General features: G+C 31.7%; 1 protein-coding gene across 1 annotated transcript in view; it reads right to left on the bottom strand.

Moving 5' to 3' along the window:
• Positions 1 to 1,845, bottom strand: part of LOC124357141 (spectrin beta chain-like) — a 167,905-nt gene extending 166,060 nt beyond the window's left edge. The window contains 1 exon segment of the mRNA XM_046808626.1: positions 1,690 to 1,845. The gene's annotated coding sequence lies outside the window, so the exon portion shown is untranslated.
• Positions 1,846 to 14,825: the final 12,980 nt, after the last annotated feature.

Raw genomic sequence — 14,825 nt, 5'->3', positions numbered from 1 at the left:
TTGTAAGTTTGTAATTTTGCAATTAAAGAGTTGTTTTTTCTTTCTATCATGTCTATTTCTATAAATTTATATTTTTGTGTTCTTCATAGGCCTACTGGTGTGGTCGGTATAATCCCAAAGTACCGTTATTTTAATTTAAAATATCATTGTGATTATAGCTATAGATATGTTGATATGATTTATAAAACATATTCAATAACCAAATATTAAATATTGATTGTACTAATAGATATAAAAAAAAACAGAGTCCGCTTATCGTACTCTACCCTGAGTTTGTAGCCTAATATTCTTAGCTCTCAAGCCTTTTCGAATTTTATATTTTCCAAAATAGTTATGTCGAGGGAAGTTTTTCGTTCATCACCGTCTTAGCCCACACTGATTTCAGCCTATGGAGGCATTATTGTCAGCCCGTTCAACTACTAGGCCTAGTTCTTATTACAAGATTTGTTTTAACTTTTAGCTTTTTATTGTTTTCTGTTCTTTTTTATTTACTTTTTAAACATTTTTGTGTTGAAAAACTAAAAATATTGGCTGCAGTATGATAAGCGGCCACCATCACAATCAAATTGCACTGATATTCATGATTATCTAAACTTCCGGAACCAAAATGTGAAACCGAATTATTTTATAAGTATTCTAAATATAGTAGTGATAGGTCAGATGTTTTTATATCTTAAAAAATAGTAGCCTAATTAAACGATGAATAAAAGACTAGGCAATGTGTATTTATAAAATGTATCAAACAAAACCACATAACATTTAGTTACTTTTGACTAGCCTATTTTTAAGGATAAAGATGGCTGAGACACATATATAACATGTAAATCGCCTTTGTACTTACCGCCATCATTCAGATAAAGCAGCCTAGAAATGGTTTTACTTTGAATAATTAATTAGGACGTCTGTTATTCAATACGTTGGAAAGAGCTGGCAATAACTGATTGTAAATAACTAAAATTAGTTGTTTTTGTATTCAATAGTTTATATATTTCAAATCAATAATTAGCTAGCATGATTCGATTATGATGGTGGCCGCTTATTATACTGCAGCCAAAATATTGTTAAGAGGCTTAAGTAAATGGCTACCTTATGTAAAATGAATGTTTGCATATTGTCCCAGAACAGCTCACGATTACAGGAATTTTACTACCAATACAAAGATTTAATTAAATATAACTTTATTTTATCACATCATATAGTGTTTCTCAGTTAAATAGCCTATTGGAATGAATCAATATATTATCTTAATTACTTGTAAGCTAGTCTAATGGCATAATCAGATGATTAGAAAGAAAAATGCCAATATATTGACATTTGTGAAAGAGTAGATATATTTTCACTGTGAAAATGGACAAAAAAATGGCTCTGGCATTACTACTGCATGTTATTACCTATCTGCTTATTTTCCAGTAAGGTATTAATTGGGATCAAGATTCCCTTTAATTACCGTTAGGTTTGTTACTGAACTAAAAATGTTTACCATTTCCCTCGTGATTTTATAGTATAGAGTAAATGAATTATATCTATAAATAATTCATTATAGTTACAGTTGTTCCTTAGAGATAGTCATCTAGGTTTATAAATCCTTCAATGACCTGATAGAAATGTGTAGCCTAGACCTACTTCCAAACGTCAAAATGTACAATTAAATATCTCATAATGTAAACGTCTATTGTGATATTTACTTACCAAATTAGTTGAAAACACTACGATTGAACACTGTAACACTTTAAGACACAATATTGTTTTAAATACCGGGAAACAGTCACTAAACTCATGCAGGCGTAAACACACTCCTCTCGTCCACTCACAACCCACAGCAAGCAGTCAGGCAGACTGAAAACAGAGGTTACCAACTGATGTTATGGAGCTAACCGCAGAGAAAATAGTTCCTGCAGATACCAATCACAATTCCCTTAAATATTACTTTTCCTGCAATTAATGAATTGTTTGATACTAACGGCGTAAAATTGTTTATTTAAAAAGCAATAAGCTTGTATATAACATTGCATTTTATAAAAATATATATTAGTTAAAATGAAAATCATTTAGGCGGATGAGTACCAAAACTCTGCGTACAGTGATGTCATCGCCCTTCTTGGGCATAGAAGACTTTTTTGTGGGCGTTGCCTCGACGGTAACACTTCGGTATGACAGTATTCAAATGACCTGTGACACATTTAAACCTTAGAATGGTTTAAATGCTGTATTATTTCGATTAAATTGAGAAAGTTTGAATTAGTCATGTTTTACATTAATGTTGGATATAATTATTTTATAAAGCGATAAACTTTAATTAGTCAAGAAAAATTATGATGTAGAACTAAATGAACCCCCTCAAGCTAGGGCCCATTATATTTTATCAACAACAAAAAATAATTATTTGCTCAGACGTTTTGGATATAAGATTATTTCAACGTTTTCGTAACCATTGTGAATACATTTCAAGAGTAATTTTCAGTGACTATTATTGTGACAAATCTCCTGGTGCCATAAGAAATGCAATGTTTTTCGAGTTATCATTTGAATTCAGTGCAATTTGTGAAATGTAATACATACAGTAAATAAAGAAACAATATTGATTGGATCCGTTTAACTTATCCTTTTTTATTTTCTATTATTTTTATTCTATGTCAGTAAATTTGTCCTTCCAATTAGGTACATAAATTAGTATATAAATATGCATACATTGAGAGTTGATGAGTATATTGTTTACAAAAAAAATTTTTAAATAGTAGATCTACTCTGCATGACAAAATATTAAAGAATAATAATGAATGTATCCCCTTATTTATAAATAATCCTCCATTTTTACCCAAACTATGAAGACCTAAAATATTCTGTTTGCCAAAATAAATAATTGATAAATAATAAGTTATATTGGAGTTTATAAATTACAATATATTTTGAATGGTAGCTTACTTTAAAATAATGACAAAAAACAAATTTTATATCTCACTTACTGGTACTGACATTTAAATTAGGCTTTACAAAAACAAATTTAATATTTTTATTTTTATTGATCAAACAGCACTTAAAACAAAAATCACAATTTACAGCTACATGGAGCACTATGGAAGTAAATATAAAAATGTTCAATAAATTAGTAACTAACACTTCTAGTATAAAAAAAAGAAAAAAAACTATTTAACACTAAATATCTTTTCTAAATTTGTATGAAAGAGAAAAGTAATAGCAAATATGGCTGCTCAAGGTCAATTGATATCCTAATTTTATTCATAGACTAGACAATAAAGCGAGATTATTTTTTTAACCATACATCACTTCCTTTTTTTATTAATCTTTTTTAGTGAAGTGTTTCAAATTGAATTAATTATTGAAATCAGCAAGAGTGTAGCAAGGAAAAAATTTAGGAGAGGTCCAGACAACTGATATTCTCCCGTAGTGGTCTGAGGATAACTGATATTTTCCCGTTGTCAGAGGATAAGACCCCATTTTGTTCCTTCAAAAGTTCTTGAACTGTTTCTTTGTTGAGAACAATCTTCCAGCAGTACATGTCAGTAATGCTGAATTATTTAAATAACAATAATCGTGTACTTAAAAAGTAATTGAAAAAAACTGACAATTGGGGAGGGATCCGGACCCCTTGGTCCCCCTCGCTGGCTAAGTCCTTGGAAATCAGTAAATCACACATCTGATTAGTTTATCATATTATTACACTTTACAAATTTGTCAACCAAGTGGGTAAATCTTTATTGAAATTTATATTTTGGAGATAGGGCAAGAAAGGTATAGATTTTATCTTTTATATAAGATATCAAATTCAAATCCAAAACTAAATTGAAATAAATTTTTTTATTAACTTTGAAATCAGAAGAAACATAACAGTTTATCAAACAAACTTAACCAGACTACAAATTTATCAATAGTCAAATATTTATAAATAAAGCGCCTCTGCAGGTTCTATAACATAAGGAAAGACTCCAGGAAACCTCTCATAAAAATCTTAAATATAAAAATAAAGTTACTAAACTTTTAAATTCATTTATATCCATTCAATTAACTATAAATTTGGTTTCCTAACTTCCATTATTTAAAATTATGGAGCATAAATATAATAATGATTAATTATTAATTATTAATTATAGTGATCAAAAGTTTATATATTAATCAACAATTGACACTTATAAAACAAAATGAAATTTCTATTTCAGATTTTCTTAACCTCATTTGGTACTAAGGTAAAACAATTCTACAGAAAATAATCAATTTTAATGGATATGCAACTAATTTTTAAAATGTGCACTATATGTGTGCTTGGTACTGGAAATTAGAATATCCTGTTTCTGAATGGTGTGTGAAGTACCAAGTTACCAAAATAAAGTATGGAGTGATGTAATAGTATCTAAATATTCAATTGTTTTCTTTGTTCTGTGATTTACTCAATAAAAAATATTATTGCACAACTATACGCTATAATACAGATTATGATCTTTAATTGTCTTTTTTGTATTTCTTTGGTTAACAGCAAACATATAGTATGCCGGTAAGGCCACTTTTCTGTGTTATTTTGGCTCAGCTACAATTAATTATTTTGTAACAGGTTACAGTTTAACACTTGAAAAACTGTGTTTATTTTGAATCTTTCTATTGAAAGTTTTAAATTAACTTACATAATTATACATCAAAAGTCTAAAATATTGGATTCAAAGGTATAGACTTAGAATTGTATTAGATTAGTTATTCTGATTTATTAGTTATTAAAAACAAGACAACCAATCAAATATATATTTTTTCTATAACCTCAGCGATTGTGAAACATTAAATTTAAAACATTGTTTACAAAAATGACAACACAATCAAGAAAGAATTGTCTCATTAAAACTACAAAACCTCACAGTGATTAAAGAAACTCAATATGGGTATCACTTAAGAATTTGTAGACAATCTTATTAACAAGCTTAACACAACTATAGATCCAATACAAAATGACACTCTTGTACACTACATTGCTTTAAATTTGGTTAATCTTAGAAAACATGTTTGGGATTGCACTAAAAGTAGATATTGGCACTCAAAAACAGAAATATATATTATGAAGCACACTGCATAAAAAACAACATGCCAACTTAGTGAATTAAGTTATAATAACATATTACAAAACAATTGTTTTAACTTTAAAGATCTTATAACAACTCTTAGAACTACAATTGAAGTATTAGAAGCTGATAACATTGCCTTAAAACCAAATTTTAAGTCATGTAATCCTGATGACAAATTTAAATGAAGTTTTTAGTAAATGAAATGTCCACATATCAAGCCAAAATACATTATGTAAGACTAATGTTCAAAAACTTCCTATTTGCATAGAAAATAAGACAGCTCCTACAACACACTTAAAATATACAGATACATCATTCCAGGATAGTAGTAAACAAACTAGTAGCATGGGAAAAGGTCATCATAAACTGAACAAATATAAAGAGTAGAAATTTAATTTTCAAATGTATCAATCTATGCAGACAGTCATGGTAGAAGTTTACGTGGTATACTAAAAACTAAGCTTGAGGGTAGTAGTAATGTTACTGGAACATGTAAACCAGGAGCAAAATTGATGAACATTATTCCAAAATGTACTAAATCTAATAAAGAAAAATGCACAAATATAATGGCAGGATCTAATGAGACATCTGCGGGGAAAGAATGAAATATCTACAAACATTTTGAAAAATATATTGTTCAAACACAATTAAATCATATTTTATCAAAGAATTACAGTACAGACATTATCTAACATATAAATTACTGCTGAACTGTCTTAAAAATATGCAAACATTAAAATGTTAAGACATCAATTCCATCCCAAGACGTTATTTTACCAAACATGGAATATATCTTTCAATAAATGGAAAAATATATTTATCCACAATGTTGACAAACTGCATAAGAAATTAGAAAACAGATTTGACTTATCCAGAAGACCAAATCAAGAAACCATCAATTAACAAACAACAGAATAAGATCTACTTTTCCAAGATTTAAGCTTCAAAATTGTTATGCCGTAGAAATGAAAACTAATAGAATACCTGGACTAAAACACATGACCCATGGCAACCACATTCAGAAATTCCAAGTGGAACTTGATCTACGATAGAACATTTAGCATGTGGCTGTGAACGTCATAAAACTCAACCACTGCAAAAATTTATTAACAATGTTAAGTTGAAATCCTGGGAATAATTTGACTTTTTTAGACAATCTTGTATAAACAAGAACATTTCTAATTCATCAGTCGAATCAAACTAATCTAGAGTAAATAAAACTAAAGAAAGAAAATTACACATTTTACATAGGAATTCTCAAAATGCAACCAACAAATTAGATAAAATAAATTTACTTTGTTATGAATCATAGCCCGAAATTTTGATGGTAGCAGAACATGTATTCAATGATGAATCATCCATATTTTAAAATTCAAAACTATAATCTTATAAGCTCCTACCAAAAGATTAGATTTAAATGGATAGGAGTTGCTGCTTTTACAAAAACTACATTAAAATCAAAGCCTTACTCAGTACCTGTGCCGACAAAGACTTTGAGCTGGCTGGTGTAATAAGTGTCAAAAATGAAAACAATATGGTGTATTTTAGATCTGTATAGATCCCTCTCAGGACAGCTTGACGTATTTTTCACAAAATTATAATATTGATCGATAAATTTATACACACAAAAATATAAATTTATAATTGAAGACTATAATATAAATGTCTTACAAATAAATAAACCTGAGCTTAAACGTTTCAGAGACTTATTAGAAACTTTGGTTCATAAATTTATTCACACATGCTACAGCCAAAAAACTGCCCTTGATAATGTCATAAGAAATATAGATAAATAAATATTTATATTTTAACACTGTCTTTTCTAATCATGATGCACAATCAATTTTCATGGAAATTGGCATACACTATTTGATCCTGTATTGGCATACACTATTTGATCTGTAAAAGTAACTAGACAAACATTATAACAACACAATATCCTAAAATTAAATTATAGCATTCAACAAGATTGGGAGTTTCTTGGGATGTTCTGGAACATCAAAGATATGTACGAATACAATAGTTTCAGATCTTGTTTCTTAAAACACGTTAATGAATGCTGTCCTTACCGAACTTATTCGGTTAGAAACATTATTAAGTGGAGTAAATAGATTACTAAAAGCATCCTAGTAGCAAGGAACAAACTTAAAATGTACCACAAACAAGCAAAACTGTCTAATAACCAAAATATAAACAAGTTTTTACAACTGTACAAACGAATATAACATACAGTAATTAGAGCAGCAAATCATATGAAGAAAATCAAAAACTTTGCTTTAGCGACAATCTTTCATAAACAGAATGGGATATAATAAATAATGGGAAAATTTCTTTTATTTCATTTTTAAATTCAAATTCAACTTTCATTTGATGGAACTGAAATTAATGAGCGTTATATGTAGCAAATGCTTTAAATAAGTTTTTTGTTAATATCATAGAAAAAATGACCTATTATAATGCGAATATGACAAACACTAATCCAGTTTCATCAATGTTATTAATACCAGTAACACTATCAGAATTGTCATTAACTATTGAAAGCTTGCATTAAAAAAAATAAACAGATATGCAATAGAATGCTCAAAACACATTATTGGGTTCTTAACTAAATAAATAAATATATTCTTTCAAACATTAGATTTTCCTGGATCTCTAAAATACTGAAAAGTTATCTCAGTAGTCAAAAAGAGAAATCTGATGGAAGGTACAAACTATCCTCCTGTTTGTATATTTCCTGTATTTAGCAAAAGTTTTATAACATTATTTTATAACCGATTACTGAGATATCTATAAAAATACAAAATCATATCAAGGCTTTAATTTGGGTTCAGGTAAGGAAATCAACCATTGATGCTGTATCACTCACTGGAGTTTATAGTTCAAGGATTGTAAAAACGCCAACATACAATTAATTGGTTCCTAGATCTATCAAAAGCGTTTGATTGTATAAAACATCAGATCTTTTTCATCTTTCTTCAAAGTTATTGTATACGTGGAGTGCCACAGAAGTGGCTAGAACCATAACTAGCCAATCAATTCAACAAGCAGAAATTGATGGAGTTATCCAATCAAATTAGAATTTGGCGTTCCTCAGGGGGTTGATTCTTTGTCCTATATTATTTTACTGTATGTAAATAATTGTAATTTTTTTACACCATCTTGAACACCTTTAAATGCAATGTGTGTCTGGGCAGCAGATTTCTCAAATAAATGCTTTGAAGTTGTTGTCCTTAACATCTGGCAATTTAACTCAATATGCAGATGACACGACTCTTTGCTTTAATGAAAAACATTGAATGATTTAGAACTACAAATTTTTATTGACTTAAACTGATGTGGACATTGTTCTTTAATATTTATTTAAAAACTAATGTAGCAAGATGTAATGTCATAAGAATTTTCTGGTTGCCATTTTCCTGTTGAGGACACTAACATTAATGTTATGATTGATGAAATCATGATTGAGAAGGTGAATTGGACAAAGTTTTTAGAAATTTATATTGATAAAAGATTACATTTTATGGACCACATCAATAATTTTTGTTCAAAAGATTCTTCTGGCATATGCGTTGAGAAATCGTAAGTGAGTATTGCATATCAAGTATTAAAATTTGCCTAATTCATCATTTCATCTCCAATCACCTGTGCACCTGATGAGACAATGAGACTGTCACTTCACCTAGATTACACTATATTATTGTATCTTATAGTCTAGGTATCTCTGATGTCAAAAATTGTAAAGGTTGGTTTTGAGCTTTTTTGTTGCTGATCATTCTTTAAATCTCTTTAGACAACTTAGTGTTCTTACATATGAATAAAATGTTTGTTTGTTATTATTATTATTATTTTTGTTTTACAATAACAGTTGTTAAGTTATTGTGGTTTTATGTATTTTATGTTTTAGTCATTGTGGTTCTTTACTTTATAAATGGTCTTCAATTTAGGATTTATTATTATTATAACCTAATAGGATGTATCAATATAATCCCTATAATAGCATATTGGTTTTAATACCATAAAAATATTTCTGTAGAAACATAGAGTTAGCAGTACAGTTTTGTTCATAAATATTGAAAACAGGAACATTGAGAAAAAGGAATTTATTATTTACGTTCTTTATTATATATATTTGCATCCATACTCCTGTTTACTTAACATATTACATTTATAATTTGTGTTGAAATTTATTCTATTGCTAAACAAGATAGGAGTAGGGTTCATAGGCGGCCAGAGATAGAAATGCTATTTGTGCAAGAACTTATTTAATCTCAAATCCACAACCCATCCCACCCTCCCATCCATTTTAAGACCCCTTCACAATGGATATTTTGCATATATTTTGATTCATATGGTAAATTTCCGTTCCCATCTGGAAACAATCTTAAACAGTTGATGTAGTATATAATTTCAGTAAAAGTATTTGTTATTAGCAGATATACGTGCCTTTGCAAGCAATGTCATAGACTTTGTACGTATATGAACACTTTTGATTCAAGCAAATTTTATATACAACGCCAATGTTGAGTTGGCCTTGTTAACATGATAAAAAATATGTCAAAAAGTGTATATTTATGTTCATTGTAATTTACTCCGTTCTTAGATTTTTGTGTGCTATAGCTGATTTTACCTTGTTTCCCGATCAAAAAATATACACATTTTACAAATGTATACGCAGGTTTGAGAAGCTTTCTTCTGTCAAAGCACAACTAAAGATATGTTTTATAACAGTCTTTGAATTTATATTTAAAGTTATATAGTACCTTGTCATATCTGCATTACAGTACTGACCAAGCACTGCATACTTACCTGTTAGTTACTAAACTTTACAATTAAAAGTATATTTTTAATAATAGGTACTTTTAATTTTCTTATCTGGGCATTTTCTTACTCTGTCCTACAGTGGTTGCAGGAAAGTTTAAAATTTGAAGTGTAGTTACTATCAAGCTTATGCTATTCTTTCATGACTATAAAAAGCAAATAGAAAATAGTGGTTAGTTTAATTAATTATATGGTTGTGCTGTCATATAACAATGTTTTCACAGAACAGTTGACTACATTTAACGGGCTCTATGATTTAACAATTTGTTTGTTGTAATGCAACTTTAGAGATCAGTGAGGCGTACCTCACAGGATTTTTTAAAAAGTCGAAATAGGTATGTATGTTAAGTAAGGCTCTTACCATGTAAAATTTCAGTAAAATCGGTCCAGTAATTTTTAAGTACTTTAAAACACACAAGCTCGTGCGTACACACACACACACACACAGAGACTCATTTTACCAACTTTAAAATTATTGTAAATGTTATGGCACTTTAATATTAACACTACTACATATTTATTCAAACATGCTCTGTGAGCACATGACATTGTACGCTTTGAAAATGTTATTGACAATAAAATCATTTGTAAACTCTGTAAACACACACAGCAAGAACGAGATTAGATTTTTATATAATAGTATAGAGATATAGATTGGGATACAATGAGAGGTTTGATAGCACATGGAATTACAGCAGGATTTAGTTGAGACTAAACCCATTAACCAATTAATTGAGTTAATCCATTTTTATGAGAAGGGTTAGATAATTAACATAGTATACATTTTAAAATGTAACATTTTCGGAAAATGTGGACCAAAATTTCTACAAACAGACACATGGCTTTAGGTTTTATTGTACAGACACAAAACAGTTTCATCAATTGTTATGTACCCATCATTACTTATTAAAATGAATAAATTTATGTATGGCCAGTAACGGTAGTTGTCTCTGCCTCTTTCTCATATCCATTCACGTCACAGCCCCTCATCAGGGTACATTTGGACATACAGAATGAAACTGTTTCCAGGATGTATAGACAGGGCAGAGTCAACAGTTGCAAGTTTTTGAAGTCTGGTCGGCACGACTCTCTAAAACTCAATTTTGCAATTATTCGAAACGCTTTCTTTTGAAGTTTGAAGGCTCTCAAAAATTGATTGTTTGCACTAGAGCCCCACAAAACCAATCCGTAGGTAAGATGTAGGTAAATCAGACCATAATATGCGTCATCAGTACCTGACTTGGACAGTATTTGGCTAAAGACCTCATAACATAAATGCCTGAGGCTAATTTGGTATAAACTAAGTCGATGTGAGCATTCCATGTCAACCCTTGATCAAGGTATATTCCAAGGAATTTAGTGGATTTTGTTTCTTGTAGAACGGAGTCTACCAACATTATGGCAGGCCCACACCCAGAATCTCCACATCCCAAAGAGAAGTTCAAAAAATTGGATTTTGAGTTGTTTGTTGTGAGATTGAGACTTTGGAAGTGTTGGACGCAATTATTCAGGTCAATAAAAACCTGTTCCAACACTTCCTTTGATTTTCCATTGAAACAGAGAGTCGTGTCATCAGCATACTGCACGAGTCTCCCGTGCAGTAGTGATGACTCTGTCATCGACATAGACCAGGAAAAGAATTGGACTGAGTATGGAGCCCTGAGGAACTCCATACTTCATTTCTATTGTTGTTGAAAGTTGGTTTGATATTTGAACCACGGGTTCTGTGGCTTATGAATGAACTGAGCCACGAAAGAGGCACTCCTCGAATGCCATGCGATTCCAATTTGTCAAGTAGTGTATTATGGTCAACACAGTCAAATGCTTTGGATAAGTCGAGAAACACACTTAAGGTGGAGTTTCGACTTTCTAAACCTCTACAACTCTTTCGACTAGACTCACTACTGCGTCTACCGTCGATTTGCCCTTTCTGAAGCCCCATTGGTCATCAAAGAGCTGGTTGTGACTATTAAGAAATCCAAGCATTCTTACCAAAAAGAGTTTTTAAAACATTTTGCTCAGAACTGACAAAATGGAGACAGGCTGATACTATTGATGGAATATTGACCATCTTTTTTGAAAATAGGAGTTACTTTAGCCATTTTCAGGAGTGAGGGAAAAACTCCAGTTTGGAAAGACAAATTCATTAGTTGAGTTAGGGGAACTCACAATGTGTTGGGAACACTTTTTTATGAGCCACGTGGACATTAAATTTGAGATCGGTTGATTTTTTAGCTGGGAGCTGTTGGATAATTTTGGTTAGGTCTTTCTCAAGAACTGGCGCCAACATCATAGATGCTGCAGGGCACTGTCTTCGCGTTTGGGTAGCTTGAGGCTCAGACAGTCGAGGATCCAGCCCACAAGCAAAAAAACCGTTAAACTCATGGGCAACCTTGGCTTTATCCTGCACCAATTTATCTCCAATTTTTACTTTGATTTGTTTGGACATTTTGGATTTATTGTTAATGATATCCCACACAGTTTTGGAAACGTTTTTGCAAGAAAGAATTTTATTCGAGACATCATATGCTTTCGATCACTTTTGGATCACTTTTTATAAAGCTTTTTATAATTTTGAAATTTTGAAATTTTTATTTACATTAGTCCGGTAAATTTCGAGGAAAATTTCAATTTTTCTCTCGAAACCAGTATTCCTTTTGTGATCCTGTTACTGTTTGTCTTTTTAGGGCAAACTTTGATTGTTTTTGTAGGACAGCATAGATAGAGATGGTAATTAAGGCAATTATTAAATGATTGAAACTGCTGTTCTACGGGTTCTGTAAAATTTAAAAAATTCCGTTGTTCCTTTGAAAGGGAAGCATTAAGGAAAGTAATTTTATTTGGCCTTGTGTCTCTTATGATTTTTGTAATGTTGGGCTCCCTCTCGATTTGTTTTTCCATAATTATAGCCTCTTGGCCGTAGTGGTCTGAGATGGCTGTATTAACCACAGACACTGCGACTTTTGGAATGTTGGATACGACGTTGTCGATAGCAGTTTGTGTCGTTGGCTTTACTCTCGTTGGATATTTGACCAACAACTCCAAGCCGAAGGACCGTAGCATATCGACAAGTCATATTGTGGTAGGATGAGTGTTGTTCAGTGCGTCTACATTGAAATCGCCCATTAGGACATAATTCAGCTGAAGGTTGGTCAGGTATTTCAGTAAGGATTCTAATTTTGAAAAGAAAACATCATCGCTTTCATTGGGAGACCTGTAAATACCGACGATTGTTTTTGATTTTTTGATGTCGACTTTGATTCCAGCTGCCTCGAAATCTTTTTCCTCTGTTTCCTTGATTGAAAACACTGTGAACTTGAAGTTGTTTTTTAGAAAAAACGAGACTCCCCCTTATTTGGAGAGTTGTCTGCAATAAGAAGTAGCCTGAATGAAATTTAGAATTTTGCAGAGGTCACTGTTTTTGTTGTTACACCCGTTTTCGGTCACGACAAGTATATCTGTCTTCTGTTCTTCACAGACGAGTTGCAATTCGTCGAGCTTGTTGGTTGCGTCGGTCCGAGCAAATCGCACTGCACAGCCGAGTCTGTAAGTTGGTAGGACGGTTGCGGCGAAGACTCGCTCTGGACGGCAAAGTCCACTGTCGGAGCTCGGTCAGTCTGAGTGGCGCGATGCACCGGCACAGCAAAGTCCACCGCAGTAGGAAAATGATCCTTTGGTAAAGCGAGATCCGGCTCGCACTGGACACCGCGGTCCACTGTCGCGGAAGCGCGGGCGGTCTGGTCGACGCGGGATGTGCTAACTTGAAATATTTAGTCCGTGAACTCTAGCAAACGCGTGTCCGATTCTATAGTATGATTGAGCAGCTTTTGGTATTCACTCTTCAGGCGCACAATCTCTTTTCTGAGATAATAAATTTCCGCTATCGGGTCTTAAGGAATTTTGTTGACTGCATCTAATTCTGGTCTAAGACCAGGTAGATCGTCAGATAGTGAGAGATCCGAGGCGGGTGTGGACCAGACGGGTATTGCACAGGAATCCAGCGCAGGTGGTGTACAAGGCACAGCAGGTACCGCAGGCGATGCAGTAGTCGCAGTTTGAGATTTCAGCAGCGGTGATAAGAGGGTACGCATTGTGATAGGATGTACGCCACTGTGTTTTTGATTACAGGTGATAACTTGTGTTATACCCGCATCAGTTTTGATCGACGCGCCACAGCTCTTCCCTAGACAGCGCCAAAACATCTCCCTATTTTTTAGAATTCATTGCTACCGATATTTAATACCGTTGAAAAGAATGCACGGTTTTCCAATCATTGTTTTTTCAACAGTGAATAACATGTTTATAATAAAATATATATCTATGTACAATATAAATAAAATAAATAGATGGTTAAAATGCAATAAAATATTAATAACAGACAACGAATGCAAATAAAATTTTGATAATAAATAACAAGAGGTTAAATTATAAAGATTAACAATATTTCTAACAATAATAAAAGATATTTAATTTACCTGGAACTGAAAAGGATAATTTTTATTGGTAGAATACGTGTGGCGATAAGGAGTGGTTGCGACTGGTGGTGATGCATTCAACCCTTGACAATGATTCCTTCTGAGGGATCCCTCTTAGTAAGAATTGAAATCAATTATCGCCGACTTTGCTTTATTTTATGAGACAGGATACGATAACCGTTCGTTGTAATGACTTTTTAATTTCAAAATAGGGTTAATAAAGTATGTTCTTTTTAATACTGTATTTTATTTCCCCAAATTCCCCAATAAGGACATTTCGTCCAAAAATAATGGCCTCCGAATAATACGAAAGTATCAAACTATTTTAACTTTAAACTTGTTTTCCACAAGTTTGTTTTTTTCACACATAGGCTACCGGTTTCTCGGAATTTATAGAAGATTAAAGGCTGAAATTTTTCATGAATGTTTTTAATCTAGGTCAATATAATTAAAACTTTGCAGTATAATT

This window comes from Homalodisca vitripennis, chromosome 3 (genome assembly GCF_021130785.1).
Source record: "Homalodisca vitripennis isolate AUS2020 chromosome 3, UT_GWSS_2.1, whole genome shotgun sequence".
Lineage (NCBI taxonomy): Eukaryota > Metazoa > Arthropoda > Insecta > Hemiptera > Cicadellidae > Homalodisca > Homalodisca vitripennis.
Note: the sequence above shows the minus strand (reverse complement) of the source record. Positions and strands in the feature narration are given on the sequence as shown.